Here is a 13916-nt window from a genome sequence, read left to right as displayed (position 1 = left end):
AAGGGCACCTACAAAGTATTCCCTTGTTCCCCACGCTATTTGGGATCTGGCCAAAAGGGCCTTTAGATATCCGTAAAGTAGGATTCCTAGTCTGTCACCCTAGGACTCCTTTGTGCAATGTTAGGATCTTATTGACTAGGTTTTGAGATGTAGAGTTATGGTGGTGTTGCAATTTAGGGCCCCTACACCTGAGGGTTTAGAGAAAGTATGTTGGGAGTTGGAGTGAAAGGGATATTACACTTTTAATAACATTTTTAAATACTAGGTTCATTGGAGAAGATAATGCAGGATGCTTACAGGGGAATTCGTTTACATTAGGATGTTGACTTGAACTGCATCTGGAACCATGCATTTGACTGATACAAGACTCAGAGTTGTGCTAAGGGTGAAACATGAAGTCTCGGAGTCGATGAAAATCTTTTTAGATAGATTCCTCCTCCCCTCTATCTTGTTGGTGAGTAGTGGAGGATGAGGAGAGAGATGTATGAGTCTTCCCTGTACTTCTACATGAAGAAGTAATTAGAGGGAGAGGTCTCCATCTGACACAATCCCCCACTTCCTGTGGTTCTGGGTGAGTCATTATGGGTACATGAAATTCTTATCACCCAATCCGAACCTTTCATCTTACCCACTACCATCTCTATGATATTTGAAGATGTTTGGAAAGGGATGGTGACTCTATAATCGCCAATAGGCTTGGACCCTAGATCCATGGAAAATGAGGTCCCGTTTGACCTGTCCCTTCCTCTCTTGGGTTAAGGATAGAGGCCAGGATCATTATATTTCGTTTGATTTCCCTCCGAAATCCTAGGTTGGTGATCCTCTCACTTCATGGCATTTTCAATTTCATAATCGACGATGCTTCACTAGGAGAGCCATGGGGAGTTTGAAAGTCTTTTGTGCCTCAAGAGTCTGAATTGATGGGAATTACACCCAACGGTGATTATTACTTAGGCTAGGATGAAAAATGAACCATGATATCTGATGTGGTGTCTCGCTCATGGTGGATCCTGGAAACACAAGAGAATTGATGTGGTTGGATGTACTTGGTGCAGGGTGGAACACATCTCATAATCTTAAGGTATTAGGCAGGAGTGGGTGATGCCCCTTTGACACTTAGCTGTGTTTCTTTCTACTCATGCCATCGGTCTTGCATCTTTGATTACATAGTCATGCCGCTTTGAGGGATATGACAATTTGATCTGGTAGGGGTGGAGCTGAAGGAGTGATGCTTGTGTGGTGTTACTACTTGCTAGTGAAAGTCTCCATTCTTTTCATCAGTTCCTAAAGGTAAGTACATTAGCCTTAAGAAAAAGACTGCTAGCTGTAGTCTGTAGAGTAGGGTACTACTAACTATAATGTAAATGACTACTATTTTGACTACTTGCCATAGTCTTTAGACAATGACTATTCTTGGCTAATGCTGCTCCCATATGAAGAAAGTTGGTTGTTGTCGGAGCCTACTCTTAATAAAGGAAAGGACCCCTTTTCACACTAGAGTGAGTTCCATGGAGTTGTTAGGCCTTAGAGACTGCCTAAGTCCATACAGTAAGAAAACCACTAGCTGAAGTCCATTGCTTGGCCCATGGCGGCAATAAGCCTTAATAGGACTACTATCTTAGGAATACCCCCTTCAACACATCCCCTTCGTGAAAACTTCACCACAGACCCAGCAGAAAGAAGAAGTTGATAAAAGTTGTTCCATAAGTAATATCCATCCATATGTGAAACCAAGTTACCAACAGACAAGTGAGATGTTACCCTTCAATGGCCAATAAGATATGTCCCCCATGTTCCCAACAAATGAGAGAAGTAAGGACAGACATATCCTTACCTTGAAAGTAATACAAGCTTTAATGCTTACAAAACAACCCTTCCCTTGACCTTATGAATTCTGGTACCACATATAACCTTCTGGGTACCACATATATATAACCTATTTGCCGAGCCTTGATGATACGATTATTCATCCATTTGAACCCACTGGCTTGGATGCGCAAGTAGGCTCGACAATGACGACCGGCAGGGTGCGTAAGCATGCTCGACTGTTAACGCCGCCATCACCGGCAGGATGCGTAAGCATGCTCGACTGTTAAGGCCGCCATCGACTCGACTGTTAAGGAGAGGGAGAGGAATAGACTTCTCTTTATAATGCCTTAACCTCATCGTTATCCACCTGACCTATACCAATTCTTGAATTAATCCCTTACTTAGTTGGTACTGACTGCTATATACTCTTCTCTTGTAGGAACGGGATCAACCAACCTTATCTTGACTTTAGTACCCCCTTCACCCTAGAATATGGATGGAGTGTTGCCCAACCCTCCCATTGTTGAAGCCAGGAACACCTTCGTACGGGAAACACTACCCCTATCTTGGTTCCACACAACCTCTCAGTAGGGTAGGCATATATGAACCCTTTACTTACGAACATCCACCAGATACTTTATTTACCACTCCCTTCAACCAACCAATGATTAAGTACCACATGCCCTTACCCAACCACACTTACCTTCAACCAGGAAGGATTAGAAGAGGGGCCCTTCCCTTGCTTTACCAACCCACACCTGCAAGAGCTAGACATGTTAGCCTAGACCACGAACTTCATGAAGCGCTTAGGAGGGACAGCTATTTCTTTCTCCGAGCAGGATGGGATTGAATGGAAGGAAGGGCTTCTTGAGTGGGTGAGCATTTATACCACCATTCCAAGGCTTCTTGAGTGGGTGAGCATTTATACCACCATTCCCTATTACCTTTCTATGCCTCCTTTATGAATGTTTGTGCGCGACCTGCTACTAATAATAACCAACAACCTGTCATCTTAACCACCCTTGATATACCGGCTCAATTACCTTCACTTATAGATTGTATGGGCTTCCAAAAACAACCACTTACTCCTAAATGGGTAAGTTTCTGAAAGCATTAAACCTTGTCCAACAGTAAGGGTTTGTATGTCTATCTTCTCCTCACATGAGGGTACAGGTAGACTCTATCTGTCCTCTCCTCACATGGGATGTCTAGTATCAAACCGTAAGGGTACGGGTATGTCTAACCTAAACCTTCCTTCAGGATATATGTTGAAACCTCGTTGGAACTGTAATTCGATCAAAACCATGGGTTCTAACCGGATGGGGACGAGTCTGTCTATCGGAACATTCGATGGCTATAATCGAACAGTAAGGATACGGGTATGTCTAACCTAAACCTAGGCGTAACTGTAGAAGCCTAATCAGTGCCGTTTGGCCACTACTTTCCTTACAGGCAAGCCAATCCGTAAGACTTTGAAGTAAATCCTTATAAATCAAAGCCTATCTTGTAGGGCATTGTTTGGTGGGAACGCTTTTCTTTTCTTGTAGATGTTAGTAGTGGATGTAACGTCGGGTATGCAGGTGAACATATGAATGGGTGAACAGGGAGTGAATCTTGTACCTTTATGGGGAGAACTCTTCTATATTAGCCCTCTAAGGGTACATGCTATTGGCAAAAGGATCAATTGGAACGCCCTACCCCAGAAGATGTTCTCCATGCAAGTGAATCAATTGAAAAGTCCGATAGGTTTCTTGACCAGGCCACCTTTGATTAGTGAATTTTATATGCCCCAACCTAGTGTTTCAACCGAGAATCGTGGGACCAGCACTATTGAGCTTTTCGGGACAGGTTTCCAGATACTTCTTATGAATGAAGACAACATTCCTAGGAAGACCTTTACCATGCCTACTTACCTTATACTTTTCACTGTTCTCTACCAACTGGGCACCCACCTTGCTTTTTACCGCCCTTCTCTACTTGCGTGATTGGACTTGTGGGTCACTTAGAACCTTTACAATAAATCCCTTCACTTAGCTGTTTACTTTGCCTTTACTGAACTGTTACCAACTACTCTCTTGTTCTATTTACCTCACTCTACTTAGTGGATGGAGGGAGTGAGCGCTGTATGTCCTTGCTTCAGGCAATAATCTTAGTGGTTGGGGTGGGTACAGCAATATTCTCTCTTGTTGGGTCGAGCGAGCTGACTTAACCCGGCCAAAGACAATTTATGAATGAAGATAGCCAGCCTGCATTGCTAGGATATGCCTACCTGCTCTCATGTTACTGCTACCAACTACCTGTTACATTGATACAACTATCTTGACTGCCTGCCTCACTTAAACTACTTATTTGTAATGCCCCAAACTTATGGATGGCATTGGATGATCGGATCGAATCAGATCGGATGGATGGGATGGGGTAATGTGGGGTTGGAAACGGATAGATACACCTGCCTGGCCGTATCGGAGCGGCCAGATGAGGGATATTTCTGTGTGGGGGCGCGGTGGGAAAGAGAAACGGGACCTGATACCTGCTGATAAGAGAAGGGTTAATAGCAGCAGTACCTACCTCCTAAGCGCTTCATTCATCATCAAGTGGTATAGGGACAACAGGCTAGGTCTATAGGTGGTTAACTATAAGGTGGGTAGGTTGTATGATAACACTAAAGCAAAGGCACGGAGTGGGTAAAGGGTGAATGAATAGGATGCCTCCCCTTTTTCATTTGATTCTTTATCCCCCACCCTTTCACCGAACCTTTCACCTTTAGTTAAAAGCCTGTAACCAAGGGACTTAGCCCCTTTCACTTTTCACCTTTAGCCTCACCAGAAGCCTTCATCACCAGACTCACCAAGTTCAACAGAAGGAAAGGGAGGTCCGGAGGGTCTTGCGCTTCCGAGTGCAAGGAATAAGCCATCAGCCTGTAACCTTTAGCCTAGAACCTTGAAACAGAGGATGGAAGCAACTTTCACCTGTAACCACACCCTGGAACCTTTTGCTTTCACCTTTTGCCATCAGCCAAGCGAGGAGTTAGTGATTCATTTCTTTATTGAGATAGCCCACATCACCACTGGCCAAGAGGAGAAAGTTCCCATCAACGCATACCCTAGAGGAGAAGAAGGACCCATGGCCGAGAGGAAAAGATAAGATATGGTACCCACCATAAAAGAGTGAAACAAGCTGTTACCTTACTAATATCTATATGGTTTCCCAAATAGCCAATGGATTCTATATTTATTGGTAACTGAAAGCCTAGGTTGCACAGAGCGGGAGTGGCAGGAGGGCTGGTCCAATCATTCAAACCGGGCTGGGAGAAAGAGTGGGGCTTCACGAACTAATCCGACGTTGCTTTGCGAGAAAAGAAAGAGCACCGATGCTTGATTGAGAGATTGATAGCCCACATCTTACAAGATAGGCGCTCCCACCGGAAACAGGCAACCATCTTACTAATGCCACATCCACACCAAACACGAAAAGTACGGGACGGGAAGGTACTACGCGGGACGGGAAGGGAAGGAACGGTGCAACGGGAAAGATAGATACAACGGGTGGAAGGAAGGAGTACACAGTGAGTGAATCGAAGGTCGAAGACACGGCTTGCGCCAACATACAGAGCTTAGTTGGGTTAAGCTGCTTGCCCGGATCAATATTGATTGATGGCCAACATCTACCGATAGGGGGGGTCCAACGGCCCATATTACTTAGGGGCGAATGACGGCATCTCCCGAGAGGGGTGGTCCAATATATGCTATACATGGAGGTGCTACAATGAGGTGAGCGAGACCATCCCATTCCAAGTTGACAACAGACGGGAGAGATTGAACCATATTCTTACCATATAAGCTTATTGCTTGAGTTCCCTAACGATTGAATCTTTTCCTATTCTTGAGCAAGCGCTTTGCGCATCCCGATGCGGACAAACCACTACGTACCTTTGAGTCACACCGGCCGTGTGATCACGTTTTCCAGAAGTCCGCCCTAAGTGTCAGTCCTAAGTGATTGATCCATAGTTTCAGTTCTTCGTGATCGAGGGTAAGAAATAGAAATAAGGTTCTCACAGCTTTCTTTCATACCATTGATTTTGAGAGGGGATTCTCTTCGGAACCGGTATGCGAAATCAACAACGTCGAGACAAGCCATAATTATGGCCGCTCAGGATGATAGAGTTGGAATAGGAGCTGTCAGCGGGCTGCACGAGTCATAAAGTGATTCCTTAATCATAGATCTTCATAATGTATTTCGAGATAGCTTGTGTCTATATCCCTCTTTACAGACCGTGCGTGTATCCAGTGTTACTTATGGTCAGGCAGGGCCTTAGTGAAGTTCTCGTTTCATGCTTGCTGCTCCGGCTTGAGTGTGAGCGATAAGTAGTTTTCCTCCCAGGAGGGCTGACTCAGTTGGAAAGGAATCGTTTTGCTAGGGGTGGCAGGATGGGAATTTCAGAAAGAAAAGGCGGGGCGTGTCAAGATGATAGAGAATAAGAACGGGGCCTATCAAGTTATTCTACATGTGAACCTGGTCCATCAATATGGGAAATGAACTAATGAAAGGTGGCCTAACCTGGGTTATGATAGTTCTAAGCTTACCCCTACCCTACTTGCCCTCTCACATAAGGCAAGGCGGGCAAGGGAGTATTGGATATCCTGACCTGTGTGATAAATATTACCTTTCTTGCCTCTAAAATAGATAAGGGGCCTCAGGTAAGGACCTCACCAACTGGATATAAAGTAATAACCTTTCTTGCTTGCTTGTTGGTCTTACTAAGATCACACGTTCCTTATTTATCGCATTCAATAGCTGTCTGGTCTAGCGGGGGCACTGCGGGACTGAATAATGAATTCATCGAGGCTTTTCAAGAGACCTGTTCTATTTGAAAGGTCAGTAACCTCAGAAATGCAACGAGCGATGGCGGCCTTCTAGTCGAGAGTTCGCTTACTCACCCTGCAATAATCATAATAATAATGTATTGTTTGCGAAAAAGGGAGATCTTATACGGAAAAACCCCTTTCCCGTAGCAACGGGAAACACCCCAAACCCAAAGTTGTAAAGCCATGAAAATAATTCCTTCCTCAAATTTCACAAGTAGGCGGGTAGGTGGGAAATAAGAGTGACCCAGAAGAAGAGCTTGATATGAATGGAATGGATCCCTGGGGAGAACCAGCGAACCCAGTTGGAAAAAAGAGAAAACCGCTCATAGAAATCTGGTGTATTCGAACCCTTGCATATCAATACCTTTAATCCATATCCCAAAAGCGTTGTTCGAATTCATTTTGTTTCCCAATCCTCCCTGCTAGGATATAGCTCACCTCCATGAAAGCTCGTGATCCGAGGGCAGGGTTCCTTCCATATTGACTGGAGCTTTTTCCCAGAAACTGGCGAGCCATCGTACGTATAACCATAATAATCTTCCTCAACAATTAATTCTATTGTTTTATATGCTCGCTTGCTAGCGCTAATGATTCAACAAAAGCTCAAAAGCATGTTCTATTTATACCCTTTCTGCTTTTCTAAGAAACCGCTTGAATCGAATCCGGGGTGAATCATCGAGGCAAAATCAATAGCTACAACTCTGCACCATTGATTGTATAAAGGCTGGCGCAGCCGATTGTATTGATGAGCGCTTACTCCGGTCCTCAAAAATGATCGCGTCTATCGCATTTCCAATCAATTCATCCTGGTTGATGCATTTGAATCGAATTACTTTCATGCATCCCCCGCACTGGCGTTGAATGCACTATTACGACCAGCAGATCAACTCCATAGATAGGAAGGGAGGACAATAGATCCAAACCAACTCGTGAAACCAGGAAGCAAGGCAGTCAGATGCAGGCAAGCAAGCAAATAAACACGCTGGCAGGGATAACCGGACTTTCTTTCTAACGAATCCTTACCTTAGCGTAATTACATATATAATGAGATATCTCCTTGTATACGATAATATTCAATCATGTTTTGAATCACATTTTTCTCTCCTTTCCCCTCCCTCCCTGTCTGTCTCCTTTCCATCCCGATGGGTGGGACTATCCTTGCCCAAACCAGATCAAACTGGATCAAACTAGATGGATACCCTGTCCAGCCTTTTTTTCATCCAATCACATGCGGGTTAACCGCCTACGTGTATGTCACACATGCTGGATACACAAAGCCAAAAGATGGAGACCCCGAACCTATAACCATAAACTGGAGCCTCACACCTCTCATCACCTCACCTCCGAACCGAAAACCGGATCACCCGGAGCCCCCGAACCCCTCTCGCATGCCTACAACACACAGCTCACTCCCCCACCAAAAAACCCACACACCAGACAGGCTAGAAAGACAGAAAAGAAAGGACGACAAGCAACATAGGGAAGGAAAGCCCGTTGATAGGGAGGGAGAGCAACACAAGCAAGAGCCGATGCAGTGATCAAGAGATAAGCTGAAGCCGAGCCCATTGCTAATTGGATTTCTTTATTGGAAGGAAGGCCTTACCGGGCTTTATTAGAATCAATACCTCTACTCTAGCCATAAGGCAACTCCATGCTTCTGCGCTTCCTTATCTTCCAGGGCAGGTGGATCAAGCAAGCGAATACGCTTCCACACATAAGGCACGCAGGGTCGATAGCTTGTAGGGGGTAAGGTTTTCGCAGGTAAAGCTTCTAGGGTGTACAGCAATTGCTTACGGGTGCAAGGGGTGAGGATACGAACCGCTTGCTCGAACGCTTGGAGATCGCGGGTAAACTTACTTTGCGGCGGGAGACCAAACTAGGTGGGGGAACAAAAAAAGAAAGTGAATTCAATCAATCTGCTTTTCGTTCCTCTCAATCAAAGTGACAACTATTCACGTTCCCTCAAAGTCACGAAGAATCACCCTCCTGATTCCACTCTCCACTCGATCCACAAACTACCCCAATTCAGAGAAACGTATATGTTACAAAAGGTACCGTACCTAGGTTTTATCCACCTACTGCTCTCAAATGGAGTCACCTATCTAGTTGACCTGTCTTATCTATTCACCTATTTCTCGCTTGACCCTATCCTATCTTATCTATTCACCTATTTCTCGCTTGACCCTATCTATTATTCGTCCCATTGCTAGTTATTATTGATCTATCTCGGCTTGCGTTCTTCCTTTCCCCACATAACCCCCCCGAGTATTATATCTTTCTTAGAGGAAAGAAAGGTTGAGGCTGTCAAACTCTCAATCAACAAGCCGCCATCATGCCCCCGGCAGGGTGAGGGTGAGCTTGTTGAACTCTCGACCTATGGGAGAAGTACGAATGCTCGACTAATAAGGTTACCATCGCTCCACTGTTAAGGAGAGGATGCCCCTGGCAGGGCTCGACCACGGGGAGAGGAACGAAGTAGCTTGTCCGCTTTTTAAGGTGCGAAGCCGCTTGCTCGACCAAAGCCCCGTAAGGAATCAATAAGTACTTCGGCAAGGATATTGGAAGGAAAGGCTTACTCTTGGTTCCAGCAGTAACGCCTGGTTCCGTACCACTCACCGCATAAACTGGGGTCGTTATCCATGCACTAAAGGCAGGCAGGGGTTGTTCATGCATGCAGATTGTTATTGGAAGGATAGCTAGCGGGTGTAGCGGTAGTGTTACTGATAACCAAGGAGAGCCAGTGGTAGTGTGGCTGATAACCCTAAGTGGGGATATATGGCTTGCCCTTGATACACAGTAAAGATAACGAATGGCTACCGCACGTGGCTGGCGTGTTGGTAGTCCACGAATGGCTACCGCGGTATGGCTTGCCCTTGATACCAGGACCCCATTTTGAAACCAAATTCTCTGATGATAACCTCCATATAATCTTAACTAAGGCTTTGTGTACAGATCTCTAGATGGAGTGCTATAAGAATCACCTTACCACCTAGCTACCATATAAAAGATCCTAGATCTGTCAACTTTGTAATATAAGGTATGTCTACGACCTATTCTCTTTTGAAAATCAGGTGTTATTGAACATGCTCTTAGAGCTCACCACAACTGTAACCATAATGACAATACTATAAGGGATATAGTTGCAGAAGCTGTTGCACAACCTGGCCATAGTCATACCACAACTATAACCTTAACAATAATAGCCTAAAATCCTATAATCTAATTAGGTGACCCACCTCATAAACAACCTATAACTACCTATTGTTATACCTACTCCATCAAACAACCCACCTATAGCTACCTCGGTCTAGGTCGAGGTCAAGGGCCATGGTTGGGTCTAGTTCAAGGTCTAGGTTCTAGGGTTGTGGTTCCATCGAGTAGGTTTGGGTGTTATGGTTAGATCTCCTGGTTAGGTCTTCTCCCAGCTAGGTATCCCTCACCATATGAATAGTGAGTGACCCCTATAAAGAAGTAAGGGCCCTCCTGGCTAGTCTTCATTTGCCTGACTAAAAATAGGGTCGTGGGACCACCATCTCAGTAGATGTTTTCTATTGTCTATGGGACCGCCCATCTCAAGATGTTATAAATCAATCACTATCCGGGCAACACCCACACCCCTCCTCCCTGACTGGCATTCCTTCCTAGCGTGAATGAGACCATGTGGCGATGATCCTCAGGTGCATCATAAGTAATGATCATCCATCAAATCAAGTTGGTAGTAACTCCTGTTCCATAGGGTAATTGAGTTCGAGGTCGAGTTCTCTGTAGGGGTGAGGTTCAGTTTATCTGTAGGGTAGGGGCCGAGATCGAGTTCAAGGTGGAATTCGAGATAGATTTTGAGGCTATGTTTTTGTCAAGGTAGAGGGTCAAGTGTCGAGATCTATGTATGGTTGCTTTAGGCTATGACTGCCTCCACCCAAGTATCCAAGCCGAGTATCCCATCCCATGAGCCTAGCAGCTATGACTGACTTACTATCACTGGCTTACTATGACCACCTTGCAATGACTGGCTAGCAACGACTGGCAATATGACCAGCAATCAACTGACCTTCTGGCAATAACCTTATTTATGGGAATGACTACTGGCTATGAAAGACTATAGGCTATGACCTTCTGGCTGGCGATGATCAAAAATGATGTATGGCGGCTATGATTACTGTTTGGCAATGACTGGCAATGATTGGCTATGTATGGAAAGAGTATGAACCTCAAATGTGGAATCATCGTATGTAACACCTCATCATAGCATTCATTCAATAAGGTAGGAACTTTTGGGTAAGCCCGGTCCCGGAGAACATGGGAAAAGAGAAAGCGAGCAACCAGTGACTATTATTTCTTTATCATTATTTCCAGGGCGAGAATGACTACTGGCTATGAAAGACTATAGGCTATGACCTTCTGGCTGGCGATGATCAAAAATGATGTACGGCGGCTATGATTACTGTTTGGCAATGACTGGCAATGATTGGCTATGTATGGAAAGAGTATGAACCTCAAATGTGGAATCATCGTATGTAACGCCTCATCATAGCATTCATTCAATAAGGTAGGAACTTTTGGGTAAGCCCGGTCCCGGGGAACATGGGAAAAGAGAAAGCGAGCAACCAGTGACTATTATTTCTTTATCATTATTTCCAGGGCAAGATCGAGCAAGAGACCTTCGACAAGCAGCTGCAAGTTGTATTGTTCAGTAGGCAGTGTGCCTCACAATGTTGGCCCTGTACCGTACCTTACCATATTGTATCGTGCAGGGGTATGGCCTCTCTGTCGGGGATGTATTGAAAGGGTCTTTTTCCTCTTTTGGATATAGTGGGAACTTGGAATGGATGGAGGAAGGATTTAGGGGAATGGGCACTACCTGACCTACGTGACTGGCTCTATCCCCTCTCCCTGAAGACTATTTGTGTATGATCCTCAAATGGGTGAATCATCGTATGTAACGCTTCCTCGTTGCTATTCACTATTTTCCCCCCGTAGAGGTCAGATTCATGAGGGGTATGTAGGACCTCTCTCTTCTCTCGGCGGGTATCCATTGATGTGTTACTTCTCTTCTCCTATGGGCCAGTGATGTGATCCCTCTCTCGTCTGGTGGCAACCACTACATGCACATGGTCGTCGTTCACTGTGCATAGTCTTGTCCCGGGGTATGGGGGACATATATCTTTCGTGTATTCTGGTTAAGGTGACTCAGATATCCTGTGATGGTGCACTCTCTCTTTCTCTCGTGTATGGTGTGGGGAAACGGGGCTTATTGGCGATGTAAGCCAGCAGTCGACCAGCAAGCAATAACTACTAACCAGGGCTTTGGAGTTGGGGGAATGGGAATGGTTTCTAAAGATAACCTCACGCTGAGCACTAACTGACCTCCCTAAATGGCTAAATCTGATAACTACTAACCAGGGCTTTGGAGTTGGGGGAATGGGAATGGTTTCTAAAGATAACCTCACGCTGAGCACTAACTGACCTCCCTAAATGGCTAAATCTGACCTGCGTGACTGGCTCAACCTAGTCCCTCTCCCTGGGTCTATCTATTTCCTCCTCCTTGAGGGTTGTGTTCAAGTGACATAGGTGTTGTACTTGGCTGCAATGGGTGAGATGGGTGCGATGATATCACTCACATAGCCTCGTCCCTTGCACATATAGTCCCTTCCCGGGGCATGGGGTAACTCTTTTTTATCGGGTATGGATTGAACAGGTCCTTCTCTTTTCTCCACTGGGGTACATCTCTTCTCTCGTCGTCTGTTGGTAACGTGGGGGGGCCATCTCCTCTCGGCCATCCCCGGTTGCCTTACTCCCAGCAAGTAGAAAAAGCAAGCCTTCTATCATTTCCTTGCCCACATGCTAGGTAACTTTCTCTATCACTACCACGTGTTAGGCAACTCACTCACTCACGTATGGTGCCTCACTTGGTGTCTTTTGGCGCCTTCAAAAGTATACAGGCAGTCGCTACACCAAGGAAGAGCAGTGGTCAGTGCTCCTTGAATGTCAATCTATAGTAGACAGGCAGTAAACGAGCATATCTCTCAATAGCAAGCTCATAAGCCAATAAGGCTAGCCATTCCTCACGCAGGTTCTTTCCCTCTCAATGCCAGAACAAGGTGGTAATCAATTTGGCCTTACCTCTCAATTGGTTGTCCCTTTCTTTTCCAAATTCACACAGGATCATTTCCCATATGCTAAGGCATAAGAAGTGGGAAAGAGGAAGTGAATGAGGTGGGTTACTCAAACATTACGAAGAGAAAAAAGGGAGCATGATTGCTGAGATAACGGGTCCCTGACGAATGCCTAAAAAGGACACAAAGATGGCCGTTCATGAGGCATGTAATCCCAACTAAAGGCAATTAATGAAGCATTCAACCATGCCTTCAACCATGTCTTCAACCATGTCCTTCAAGGAGACAACCCCATGCCTACTGCAAGGTCTTTCCCGTTGGTATAACCCATAATGCAAGGAAGGAAAGGTCTCAACCACGAGTTGAGTCTTTCCAAAGTATATATGTTGTTGTGGCTCTTATAGGCGTAGCGAACAAGATTGACCCTACTCAGTCTCATTCTTACATATGTTATATTCTGTCTCTAATAAGTTGCATCCGCTGCCGGATGGAGGGCTATAGCGCTATAGGTATACCACTGTAGTAACAGTAAGTAAGAATGCTCCGTTGTGGGTCAATGATGGACAAAGATGGATGCTCGATTCTTCCTTACTTAAGCCATAGCTCACTTACTTACTTAAGTCATAGTACGTTATTATATATTGAAGACTAATATGTGTGATAAAAACCAATCAACTTAGAAAACTTAATTTTTATGTTTTGTGGATCTGACAAAAAAATTATAAAAGCTCCAAATTCAACATAAGCTTTTAGTACAGTTTAGAGCATAACATGAAAATATGAAATTATGTCAACTTTACACATCTCATTAATCCGCATTTAAATCCCTTTCATAATCATCCAAAGATTAGGGACCAGCAATCTAAGCCAGTCAAAACATTAGAATAATTTAAGATTTTGACGAGTGTAAATTCTAAAAAAATGTTCGGTATGAAATATGAGAATGCCACATGGAAAAAATAAAAGTACAGAGATTTTTCCAAATAATTATAGGTTGGATATTGTTGATGAGCTGTAAAAGAATAAATCCGATGACTTAATTTCATTCTCAAGATGCTCTCAATTGTAACTATTGAAATGCACTCGTGTCTCATGTTTAGCAATATTGTTCAAAATCAGCACCATTTCT

Source organism: Pinus tabuliformis, chromosome 1_2, assembly GCF_031772625.1.
Source record: "Pinus tabuliformis cultivar Carrire ecotype Pingquan chromosome 1_2, CPIR1, whole genome shotgun sequence".
Classification (NCBI taxonomy): domain Eukaryota; kingdom Viridiplantae; phylum Streptophyta; class Pinopsida; order Pinales; family Pinaceae; genus Pinus; species Pinus tabuliformis.
Note: the sequence above shows the minus strand (reverse complement) of the source record.